General features: G+C 45.5%; 1 protein-coding gene across 2 annotated transcripts in view; it reads right to left on the minus strand.

Moving 5' to 3' along the window:
- The window catches only part of DYNC1I1 (dynein cytoplasmic 1 intermediate chain 1), a 542,074-nt gene that overhangs the window by 370,469 nt on the left and 159,262 nt on the right, over positions 1 to 12,343 (minus strand). The gene's annotated exons all lie outside the window — the stretch shown is intronic.

The following is a 12,343-nucleotide window of genomic DNA, read 5'->3' on the forward strand; positions in this document are numbered from 1 at the left end:
CAAAGGTTACCTGATGTGGGACATTTGCTCCCCTAACCCTACACTACCCAACCTCTTGTGAGGGGGAGTACTGTAAAGTCAACTGAAAGAAGGCACCAGGTACCCACATGTAGAAGGACAAGCTCTGTCCAAATGGAAGCCTGGAAAAAAAAAAGCTCCTTTACAGTGACCACGAACCTCTAGAACTTTGGACACGGCTCCAAGCAGTGATCCTATAATGCTCCAGTGACTCCCATTGAATGTAGGTGCCAGCATCGAGAGAGCACATCCTGGCTCTATGTACACAAATGGGAAGGAAGAAGATAAAATACTGCACTCCAGGAAAAACAGTCCATGTGAAAAGGAAAGTTAAAGTAGCTTCAGCCCGACTAATCCCAGGCCACTCCTGATGCATTTAACCAGTAGCAGCCCATCCACAGGGGGCACATGGGCGCCGCCTTCCCCCATCCATGTGTCCGGGCCCCTAATCTACATTCGACAGGAGCATGAATTCCAATGGTGTTTTTTTAAGCACGTGATTAAAGCCAGAAGCTCTAATAGGCTTCAAAAAAGGGTGGGCACAGGGCGCAGAGCACTGCACCCTGAGTCCACCCAGTTGTGTGAAAATAGCAAATTAATATTCGCTATCATCTTCCTGATTCTCCTCACGGCCAATCAGGAAGCATGTCCTGAGATCCATCACCCGATTGGCTGAGAGGAGAAGCGATCCTATTGGCATTCGAACTGAAGGAGAGGCAGAGTAAGCTGCTGTTAAGCCCAGGAAGAGGAGATGCATTGTGACGCCGCCGTCCAAAGGAAGCACTGCACAAGACCTAGGTAAGTGAGGGGGACCGTCCATCGGGACAGGAGGGGGGGTGTTGGTTGCCTGTGACCTGGCCAAGAGAGCCGCCACTGTGTTTAACTCTGCCTACAGGACTTACTTATAGGTGTAAGCCCTGTGGGCAGGACGAAAAGCATCGGGGCATAGCCTGGGAGGAGTTGGGCTGAGGCCACTTTTCATTTATTTCCTGTTTTTCCACTCCATGTGGAAGGAAAAGCGCATACTATAGGTTCATCCTGTGGATCAGGTAAAATTGGTTACTATCTGGGTACCTCAAAATCAAAATGAATGCGAGGCAACTTGATCATGTCTATATTGCTCAGTTTACACCAAAAACTGAATAAGAAAATATGCCAGAGAATTCATTACAAAAGTGAATGCTCATGCACAGAGATGCCTACGGGTCTGATAGCCATCTCACAGCGATCAGCTAGCTTCACTCTCTTTAGTAAATCGCCCTCATGGTGTCATTAACTCCGTAATAACCATATGTAGCACGCAACAGCAGCTACTTTTTAACTTAAATTCAGGTATTGTTGGAGAAATTTGCAGCCGCCTCCTGTTTGTCTTGTAATTTTTATAAACCCCTCAATTAACATGTCAAGGAAACAACTGCACTAGGTATTGTATTCCTTACCGATCACTTTAAGTGCTGTCATGTCCACAGTGATTGCACACTGATGTGTGTATTTCGAAATATGTCAATCTCAGACATTTCTGCGTAAAAGTTAAGGGAGAATAAGGTGCTTATTACTGATCTTGCCTTTATAATTTACTGAAATAAACAGGTTGTCTCTAAATGGACAGACATTATCCTGTCAAGTTTCCAAGGTTATATAACCTATACACCAATCTCATATGACATTTCAGCAGAGGCTCGACGTACATGTCATATCCAAGAGTTCTGTTAAAAGTCCTGTCAATCTGTAATGGCTGCACTTTCTTGCTGTTATCGTGGTTAGAGCTTTCACATTCCTTGCTACTAGTTTACTTTTTGCATTTACAAAAGTAGCAGATGCTTCATTCCTGTTACAGGCTAAGGAAGTTGCCGCTCCAGGTGGGTATGCTGGACAATCAATAGCTTCTCAGGAGACCAGGAGTGCCAGCAATGCAATACATTCCTGTTACAGGCTGGCAATAAATGGATGTACCTGTAATTAAATGTTTAGTCGTCCTGGGAAGGCCGCAATCCAACAATGAGATCCTGTGGGCAAGCCTTCCAATCACTTAGGCTTGGTGACCTTTTTGGAACATTTGTGATGACTGAGTCTTAATGATAAGTGATATTCTATATCAGGGGTATCAAACTCAATTTAAATTCAGGTCGCATCAGCATTATGGGTGCCCTCAAAGGGCCGGTTATATCTGTAAGCATGCTAAGAAACATTTGTCTGCTGGAAACCTGTCCGATCCGCCGGACATTTGTCCGATCGGCCATACACACGACTGAACATGTCTGCTGAAACTGGTCAGCGGACCAGTTTCAGCAGACATGTTCGGTCGTGTGTACGGGGCCTTACTGGTGTGTAATAAACTCAGTGAAACAGTTTGATTTGTATTAACTTATCTCTTGACGAGATAGCACCCCCCACCCCCTTTTTTTAATCCCACTCTTTCCAAGACTAAAAATTGTGTGGAGTTGGGCTTTAAAACTATGTGTTGTGTGCCAAGCCCTCTGCACTGAGCTTCCAATTGTACCCATTTGTTGTAAGGCTGTTGCCATAACAGTGAGGTTATACTTTTTGTGTCAGACTTGAATTAATCTTGTAAAATTTAGAATGCAACAGTAGTAGTGAAAGGCCTGACAGTGACAGTAAAAGGGAACACCAGAAACTCTGAATTGGGTGGACAACCAAAATAGGATCTGTTTTAGGAACATCTCAGGAACTGAAATCCTCCAGGGGAATAACAAGCAAGTCAATGACGCAGCTGTAAAAATCATTTATTTGAAAAATAATTATGATACCAATAAGATTTGTAATCGAATTAAAAGATCATGTTTTCCATGACATTGCTATGTTTGATTAGTGTCATAATATAAAATGTTTTCTTGGTATAGCTCTTGTGAAATTAAGTTGGGAATATGCACTTAGATGAAGCCTGTATGAAATCATTTGCAGTGGTCAGACACAGGGCAGTGTCCACAGATACTGACTGCATATAACATTCTTCAATAAGGATTTAAAGTATAATGCCCCGTACACACGATCAGAAATTCCGGCAAAAAAAAATTGGATTTTTTCTCCCGGAATGTTGGCTCAAACTTGTCTTGCATACACACGGTCACGCAAATCTTGTCTGAAATTCCGACCGTTAAGAACGCGGTGACGTACAAGACGTATGACGAGCCGTTCAATAAGCAGTTCGTCTCCTATGCTTGATTCTGAGCATGTATGTTTTTTTGCGTGTCGGAATTGCATACAGAACTTTTTTCCATCTGAAAAATAGAGAACCTGCTCTCAATCTTTCGCTGGCGGAAATTTTGACAGAAAATGTTGGATGGAGCATACACACGGTCGGAATATCCGACCAAAAGCTCACATCCAACTTTTTTGGACGGAAAATCCTATCGTGTGTACAGGGCATAAGTGAACCCCAAGGAAGCTGCCATCTTTGCCTTTTTGTTTTTTCTTATTATCTTTGCCTTTTTTTAATCTACAACTGCCATGATGCTGCACATGTGATCAGTTATGACACCAGCCATTGGATGGTTTGACAGTTTGGTTGAGAGCACATGCCGGAAAAATAGGATTTTATACTCACCGTAAAATCCTTTTCTCGGAAGCTCATGGACGGACACAGCCTTAATCTTGACAAAGTGGGAATTAGCCTTCCTTTAGGAGTGACTAGGCAGAAAGTGTTAACAACTTCAAAGCTGAACAGCCCCGCCCAGGGGGCGGTCCTACTGGCTATATTCCCCCAGCCTGCACCAAGCAGTTCAGTTCGTAGCAAGCAGTACAAACTTAAAAAAAGAGGGGTGGGTGCTGTGTCCGTCCATGAACGCTATTTTCTCTTTCGTTCATGGACGGACACAGCCTTAATCTTGACAAAGTGGGACGTCCCAAAGCAGTGTCAAAATGAGGGGTGGGAACAGCATAAAATTAAACTTCACCCCAAAACAAAACAGAGCTCCTCAGCTGAGGAGTTGTAACTCTAAACAGCCGCCTGCAAAACTTTGCGGCCGAAGAAGCATCCGAAGATGCACTCACATCAACTTGTAAAGTTTAGCGAAAGTGTGACCGGGCGACCAGGTCGCCGCCTTACACACCTGGGAAACAGACGTTTGATGTCAGAAAGCCCAAGAGGCACCATTGCCCTGGTCGAAAGCATTGTGACAGGGAGGCGCCCGACTCTTTATGGCATAAGCCTGACCAGGATCTGTCAGATCCACCTCGAAATGGTGATGAGACCGCTGGGCCCTTCTTGGGACCAGCCACCGAAACAAACAATGATTCTGAACTCCGGAATGGAGCAGTAACAGACAAGTATATTCTCGGAGCTCGGACAACATCCAAGGAATGCCACATCGTCTCCTTAGGTTTCGACGGATGAGGACACAAGGATGGCAGTACAATGTCTTCCTTGAGATAGAAGGTTGACATATGACACAGCAGTGGCGTTGTCCGACTGGATCCTGACTGGACGCCCCTGTAGCCTCTGAGACCATGTGTAGAGGCACAGCCTGATCGCCCAAAGTTCCAGGACATTGATCGGCAAGTGGGAATCCTCCGGAGACCAGCGACCCTGGGTCGATTGAACTCCCCAGACTCCCCCCCCCAACCGTTAAGCCTGGCGTCCGTCATGATGACTATCCAGTGAAGAGGAAGGAACGACTTCCCGAACAGAAGTGCCGGTGAGGTCAGCCACCAAACAAGGGAGGTCCTGACCAGGTGGCTCACCCGGATTTGATAATCCAGGGATGATGGGCGCTTGTCCCATCTGGACAGAATTTCCTTCTGTAGCACTCGCGTGTGAGATTGCGCATTAGGTACTGCCTTGAAGGAGGCCACCATGAGGCCCAGGACTCGCATGCAAAAGCGGAGTGACGACCATTTCTGGGATGTCAACTTCCGCACTGCGGCCCGAAGGGTCTGCAACTTTTCCACAGGGAAAAAAACCCTTGCCTCTGAGGAGTCCAGAATCAGCCCCAGATATACTAGGCATTGAGCCGGTACCATTACTGACTTCTGAATGTTCAGTACCCAACCAAAGTGTCGGAGGGTTTGACAGGTTATAGACACTCTCACCTCTAATTCTGAGGCTGAAGCGGCCCTCAGAAGCAGGTCATCCAAGTAGCCCACGATAGCAATGCTGCGTTGTCTTAGTAGGCGAGAATTGGGGCAAGCACCTTGGTGAACACCCTTGGTGCCGATGCCAGGCCAAAGGGGAGAGCCACAAATTGATAGTGGTCTATCCCGACCACAAAGCGCAGAAGTCTCCGATGCTTTGTGCATATGGGGACATGTAAATGTCCAAGGATTCCAGAAAGTCCCCCGGCTGGAGGGCAGTGACGACAGAGCGAACCGATTCCATCCGGAATCTTTGTACCTTCACAAAAGGGCCCTGGGGTCCAGAATTGGGCGAACGCCCTTCTTCTTTGGTACTATGAACAGATTGGAGTAAAACCCCTGAAACCGTTCCTGTACTGGGACAGGAATAACCACCCCGCGTTTCAGCAGGTCTTGAACTGCCCCAAATAGGGCTTCCTGACGAGTCCGTTGTAGCTGGAGGTTGGAGGGAAAAAATCTGTTTGGTGGGCAAGATAGAAATTCTATCTTGTACCCTGACGACACTACTTCGCAAACCCACCGGTCGGGGACCTGAGATGTATTCTGCTATATTTCTTTGGTGAAAATAACCCTAATCAGTGTATATTCTGTGGGAATGTTAGAGTCCACAAACTATGTTATATATCTATAAATCGATCAATCCTGATGTACTGATGGCCTAGCTTATTTCCTGAGGCCCAAAAATGCCAGGACAGTACAAATATCCTCTAAATTACCCTTTTCTGTAAAGTAGTATTTAGTAAGAGGCATGGCGAGTTTTTTAAAGTTGTAATTTTCTTTTCTCAATTTTTGGGGAAAATTAAGAAATTAAAAAACCTTTTTTTGTCACAATTATATTATTTTTTTACATAGGTCACCAGTGCAGTACAGCGGAATTTCCTATTGTGTGTACAAATTCCGACGCGCAAAATTCCGACGCATGCATGGAAATAAATCAGCGCATACTCAGAAGCATAGAACTTAATTTTCTTGGCTCGTCGTAGTCTTTTACGTCACTGTGTTCTTGGCAGTCAAAAGTTCACCGAACTTTTGTGTGTCTGTGTGTAAGCAAGGCAGGCTTGAGCGGAATTCCGTTGGAAAAACCACCCAAATTTTTTCTGACGGGAAAATCGATCGTGTGTACGGGGCATGATTCTGATATATTAGATTGGAATTACTCAGCGATTGAATTGGACTCTGCGCAGAACCAAAGATCGCATGCACTTATGTATTGTTCACTTGTAATCCTTTTATTTTTGTTGGTTGCCTGTTTTGTGATATCTTTTCTGTAAATATTTTCAGCACCATTTTTTCTTTCATTTAATTTTCTTTTCATTTAAATAGAATTTCTGAGTTCTCTGAGGCCCCGTACACACGACCGAGGAACTCGACATGCCAAACACATCGAGTTCCTCGTCGAGTTCAGTGTGGAAGCCGACCGAGGAACTCGGCGGGCCGACTTTTCCCATTGACTAACGAGAAAATAGAGAACATGTTCTCTTTTCGGCCCGACGAGATCCTCGACGGGTTCCTCGCTGAAAAGTGTACACACGACCGAGTTTCTCGGCAGAATCCAGCTACGACCGAGTTTCTGGCTGAATTCTGCCGAGAAACTCGGTCCTGTGTACGGGGCCTGAGGGTTACCAAGGTTTACAAATCTCTGTTACTGTGCATTTTGGTTGTAGCAGAGAGTGTTACTGACATTTCTTAAAGCTTTCTGAATAAAGGCTGCTACTGGTAGACATAATTTATATGACAGGCACTATGTATGTATGCTGTATGTATAACTGCTGGGGAGACCCTTTTTAACCCTTAAAATAACATTTCGGTTTCAGGGAACCTCTGCTAAAAATTACTAGATCAACAACTTATGATACATTACTGCGGTGGTCAGTGAGAAGAATGCAGATATCCCCCTTACAGATAGCTAAAAAGATCAATGGTGTCAGTGGGAACTTATTTGAGAGGCAGAAAATGCTCATTGCTCAAGGAATCTCTAGCAACCTTTGGAGCAATGGTGGCCACTCCACCAGGCCACCCACTTGTGTGACAATAGTGAATTAATATTTGCTATTGTCTTCCTACTTCTCCTCCCGGCCAATCAGGAAGCAGGTCTTAAGACCTGATGAAGAGGCGAAGCAATCATATTGGTAGGCCGGGAGCAGCAGCAGGGGGGGTAGCCCACCGAGGAGGAGACATGGGGGAAGCCACAGAAGCTGCCCACGACCTGGATAGGGAAAGTGTGGGGCTAGTGGATGGACGGGCGAGCGTGGGGGGCGGGTGTTTGTTCGCAGATCGACTGAACGACAGGGGGGGTGGGGGGTTTCATTGATTGACCGGATAAACAAAGGGAGGTCAGGTGGTTTGTTTTCCGCCCCCACAAAAAATGGAGCACCATCCGCCACTGCTCTGGAGGATACCGTGTTCCATGGAACTCTGATTGAGAAACCCTGCTGTAGAGGGTAGAGAACTGTATTTGAAATACTGTGTGTGTGTGTATATATATATATATATGTATATATATATAGGCCCGAATTCACAAAGCACTTACGCCAACGTATTTCGAGATACGCCGCGTAAGTGTAAATATGCGCCGTGCCCATAAACTGAGGTATGCCTAAAAATAGGCTTCATCCGACCAACGTAACTTTCCTACGCCGGCGTATCGTGGGCGCATATTTACGCTGGGCGCATTTGCCGCTCCCATTGATTTTCTATGCACATATGCAAATGAGGGAGATACGCCGATCCACAAACGTACTTGCGCCCGGCGCATAATATACGCGGTTTGCGTAAGTCGTACGTCCGGCGTAAAGTTATTCCCCATATAGGAGGCGCAACTCATGCAAAAGGTATGGACCAGGGAACACAAGCCGTCGTATCTTTTGTCGTTTACGTTGTACGTGGATATGACTAGGCATAGGTTGCGTTCACGTCGTAGGCAGTGATTCGACGTATCTTAGGCAGTTGTTTTGACGTTATTCTGAGCATGCGCACTGGGATGCGGCCACGGAATGGCGCATGCGCCGTTCATTTTAAGTACTTCTATGGAGCTTGGCCCATCATTTGCATGGGGTCACGCCTCATTAGCATGGCTCACGCCCACTTCCACCTACGCTGGCTTACGCCGAGGAAACCCAGCGTATCTTTAAGAGCGAGTGGGAGAGAGTGCTTTGTGAATCCAGTGCTTGCCTCTGTGCACTGTGTCGGCGTAGCGTATATTAGATACGCTATGTCCGCATAAATATGCGCCGATATATGTGAATCCGGGCCACAGTTTTTTTTACTGTATATAATGTATGGCTCCTAGAGGGTGAGAGCTATACATTAGGTTTAGGGAGCAAGAACTAGGGTTGCACTGAAACCGTTTTTTTAACGGTGAGTACCAGTACCGATACTTTCGGTCAAGTACTTTCCAAATGCCTATACCTTTGTGGTGCGATTTCAGCCCATACAAAACTAATGGGCTTGAATTGTGCTGTAAAAAAATCGAATGCAATTTGAAAAGGGTGGCGGTGCGATTCCTGTCCAAAACGCATGCGATTTCCCCTCAACCACTTCTGTGTGAACCCAGGCTGAAATCACTATGACAACCCTGGTTTCAGACAGGAGCGGTGCGGGAAAACCGCATGCGATTCGGACAAGAATTGCACAGCATTTCTGTTCGAATTGTATTGGATTCTTTGCAGTGCGATTTGAGCCCATTCATTTTGTCTTAAAGCTGCATTATTGCTGGACACTAACATTTCCCACTTAAACCTGCTGCTTCATGTGTAAAACTCGTTCTTCAGAATATCTCCTTGTTAAACATGTGAAAAGCAGTTGCAAGTAAAGCTGGAATCTGCAGGTATGTGGAGTCTGTCTGAAAGCCGTGTGTAATCAGAAGCCTGTCCGGTACTCTGTAAGGAAAGTGGAATAATCAGCCAGCAAGGAAGGTGACAAGTTTCTGTTTAGGATCAAGCTGCACCCCAGCTGCCAACACCGACCAGAGCAAAGCCTCTGTTTTCAGACTCTGACACTGGGTCAAGCACTAACTGGCAAGGTCAATTGGAAAATTGGAAGTGTAAAATTTTTTGGATCTTCATGAATGGCTGTTTTTGAAAGAGAAGCCTGTGCAGAGGGGAAATTATGATAATGAAGCCACAGAGAAGCATCCATTCAGGGCAGCTAGGATTTCTAAGCAGGTCAACGGAACAAGAATTGTTTTGCAAACGCTCGGGGCCGCTCGACTAAACATCAGAAAAAAAAAAGCATGCATGACCTTTATAAATAAAATTCACTTTTACATCCCACATTGCTATAATATAAATGTTTGTGTTCTTCTTAACCACTTGCCTACTGTGCACATACACCCCCTTCCTGCCCAGACGAGATTTTAGCTTCCAGCACTGCGTCGCTTTAACTGGCAATTGCGCGGCCGTGCGACGTGGCTCCCAAACAAAATTGACGTCCTTTTTTCCCAACAAATAGAGCTTTCTTTTGGTGGTATTTGATCGCCTGTGCGTTTTTTATTTTTTGGGCTATAAACAAAAAAAGAGCGTACATTTTGAAAAAAAACACAATTTTTTACCTTTTGCTATAATAAATATCCAATTTTTTTAAAAAATATTTTTTTTTCTCAGTTTAGGCCGATACGTATTCTTCTACATATTTTTGGTAAAAAAAAAAAATCACAATAACCTGGTTTTACTAGGAATGGCGGCGATTGGGGTTAACCACTAGGGGGCGGGGAAGGGGTTAAATGTGTATCCTGGGTGTGTTCTAACTGTAGGGGGAGGGGGGGTGACTGGGGGAGGTGACCGATCTATGTCCCTATGTACAAGGGACACAGATCGGTCTCCTCTCTCCCTGACAGGACGTGGAGCTCTGTGTTTACACACAGAGCTCCACGTCCCTGCTCAGTTACTGGGCAATCGCGGGTGCCCGGCGGCCGCGCGCTCTGTGTTCCCAGTGATGCGACGGGTACGCGCGCCCTAGAGGCTTTATATGACGTCCTGTCGGAACAATAGAGCATTCCGGCGGGCGGGTGTCAAGTGGTTAAAGTGGAACTTCAGGGAAAAAGCCAAACAAGCAAATAAAGCTGAACGCCAGCAAACAGCTAAATATATAAAGTGAAACCTCGGATTGCGAGTAACGCGGTTGGTTGCATTTCGCATTTTTATTTTATTTAACTCCTGACCTCGGTTTGCGAGTGTTGTCTCGCAAAACGAGAAAATTCAAGCCACATCGGTGTGCAGTACCGCATTTGGCCAGTGGTGCGGGGGCACCGGAGCCGATCGAAGTCATTCGAAGATACTAAGAAAAACTTGAAAATTCTCAGTTCCCGAGCCTTTCCGAGTTCAGCCGAGCTGTCCCCGAGTATTTCCAAGGCTCGCCGGCGCCCCCCACCTCTGGCCACATGCGGTATTGCATGCCATAGAAGTCAATGCGGAACAAATTATTTTCGTTTCCATTGATTTCTATGGGGAAACTCGCTTTTATATGCGAGGGCTTTGGATTACAAGCATTCTCCTGGTACGGATTATGCTCGTAATCCGAGGTTCCACTGTATATGAAAAACATACAGGGCTAGATTCAGCAATGATTTACGCCGGCGTATCTATAGATACGCCGCGTAAATTCAAAGCTGCGCCGGCGTATCTTCTTTCTGTATTCAGAAAGCAAGATACGCCGAAATTAGGCTAAGATCCGACTGGCATAAGTCTCTTACACCGTCGTATCTTAGGGTGCATATTTACGCTGGCCGCTAGGTGGCGCTTCTGTAGTTTTCGGCGTAGAATATGCAAATGACCTAGATACGCCGATTCACAAACGTACATGCGCCTGGCGGAATTTTTTTACGTCGTTTGCATAAGGCTTTTCCGGCGTAACGTTGCTTCTGCTTCTATGAGGCGTACGCAATGTTAAGTATGGACGTCGTTCCCGCGTCAAATTTTTTATTTTTTACGTTGTTTGCGTAAGTCGTTCGCGAATAGGGCTGGACGTAATTTACGTTCACGCCGAAAGCAATGACGATTTGCGGCGGAATTTCGAGCATGCGCACTGGGATTCTTTCACGAACGGCGCATGCGACGTTTGTAAAAAACGTAAAATACGCGAGGTCAACAATAATTTAAATAAAACACGCTCACATCATCCCCATTTGTATTAGGCGGGCTTATGCCGGCCCACATACGTTAGGCCGCCGTAACTTAGGGCGCAAGTTCTTTCTGAATACGGAACTTGCGCCCTAATTTACGGCGGCGTAACGTATCCGAGATGCGTTACGCCAGCAGAAAGATCAGCCGAACTTTCTGAATCCAGCCCACAGTATATGGGAGCCGTTTTACCTGCCTATGCATCAATTTCTGATATTTACAAGGCTCTGCCGCACAGACCTGTCGGGTAGGGCAGAACAACTGATTTTTCTAACCTGCTGCTCACAGCTCTTGTCCGACCTCCAGAATCAGAATGGACAGTGAAGTAGAAGCACTAGACTGAGGCGCTCATCTCTTTCCTCCATTCAGCATTTTTCTTGCTAGCCCATAAGCACTGCAGCACAACTGATTGGCCCCCGTAGCACTGCTTCCCTCTTGCAAGACTGCAAAAAAGCTGGTGCCAAATCATATCCAGGTACTTACACTGTTTGCACTTAAAAATATACATTTAATGATTTATTAACACCTTCATGAAGGAGGGTACAGGGCCTTGAAAAAGTATTCACACCCTTGAAATTTTCCAAATGTTTTCGTGTTACAACCAAAATGGTAAATGTATTTTATTGAGATTTTATGTGATAGACCAACACAAAGTGACACATAATTATGAAGTGGAAGAAAAATGATACAGCTTAAAAACGCCTGTCCATGTTATTCTATGGCATCATGCCCACATATGCGTTTTTGAGCTTCAAATAACATAGGCGTTTTTGAGCTGTAAAAAAAACGCAGGACCAGGGCGTTCTGAAGCTCCAGAGTAGAGCTGTAAAAACGCCAGACCTTAAAAAACGCTCAAAAACGCGCGAAAACTCTCAAAAACGCTACCGCTACCATGGACAGGCGTTTTTAAGCTGTAAAAAAGGCTAACACAAGTGGGAAATGAAGCCTAAATGTTTTTCAAAATTCTTTACAAATAAATATGAGAAAAGTGTGGGGGGTACATTTGTATAGCGCCCCTCGGAGTCAATACTTTGTAGAACCACCTTTTGCTGCAATTACAGCTGCAAGTCTTTTTGGGGATGTCTCTACCAGCTTTGCACATCCAGAGAGTAACATTG

The sequence above is a fragment of the Rana temporaria genome, chromosome 5, assembly GCF_905171775.1.
Source record: "Rana temporaria chromosome 5, aRanTem1.1, whole genome shotgun sequence".
Taxonomy (NCBI): Eukaryota; Metazoa; Chordata; class Amphibia; order Anura; family Ranidae; genus Rana; species Rana temporaria.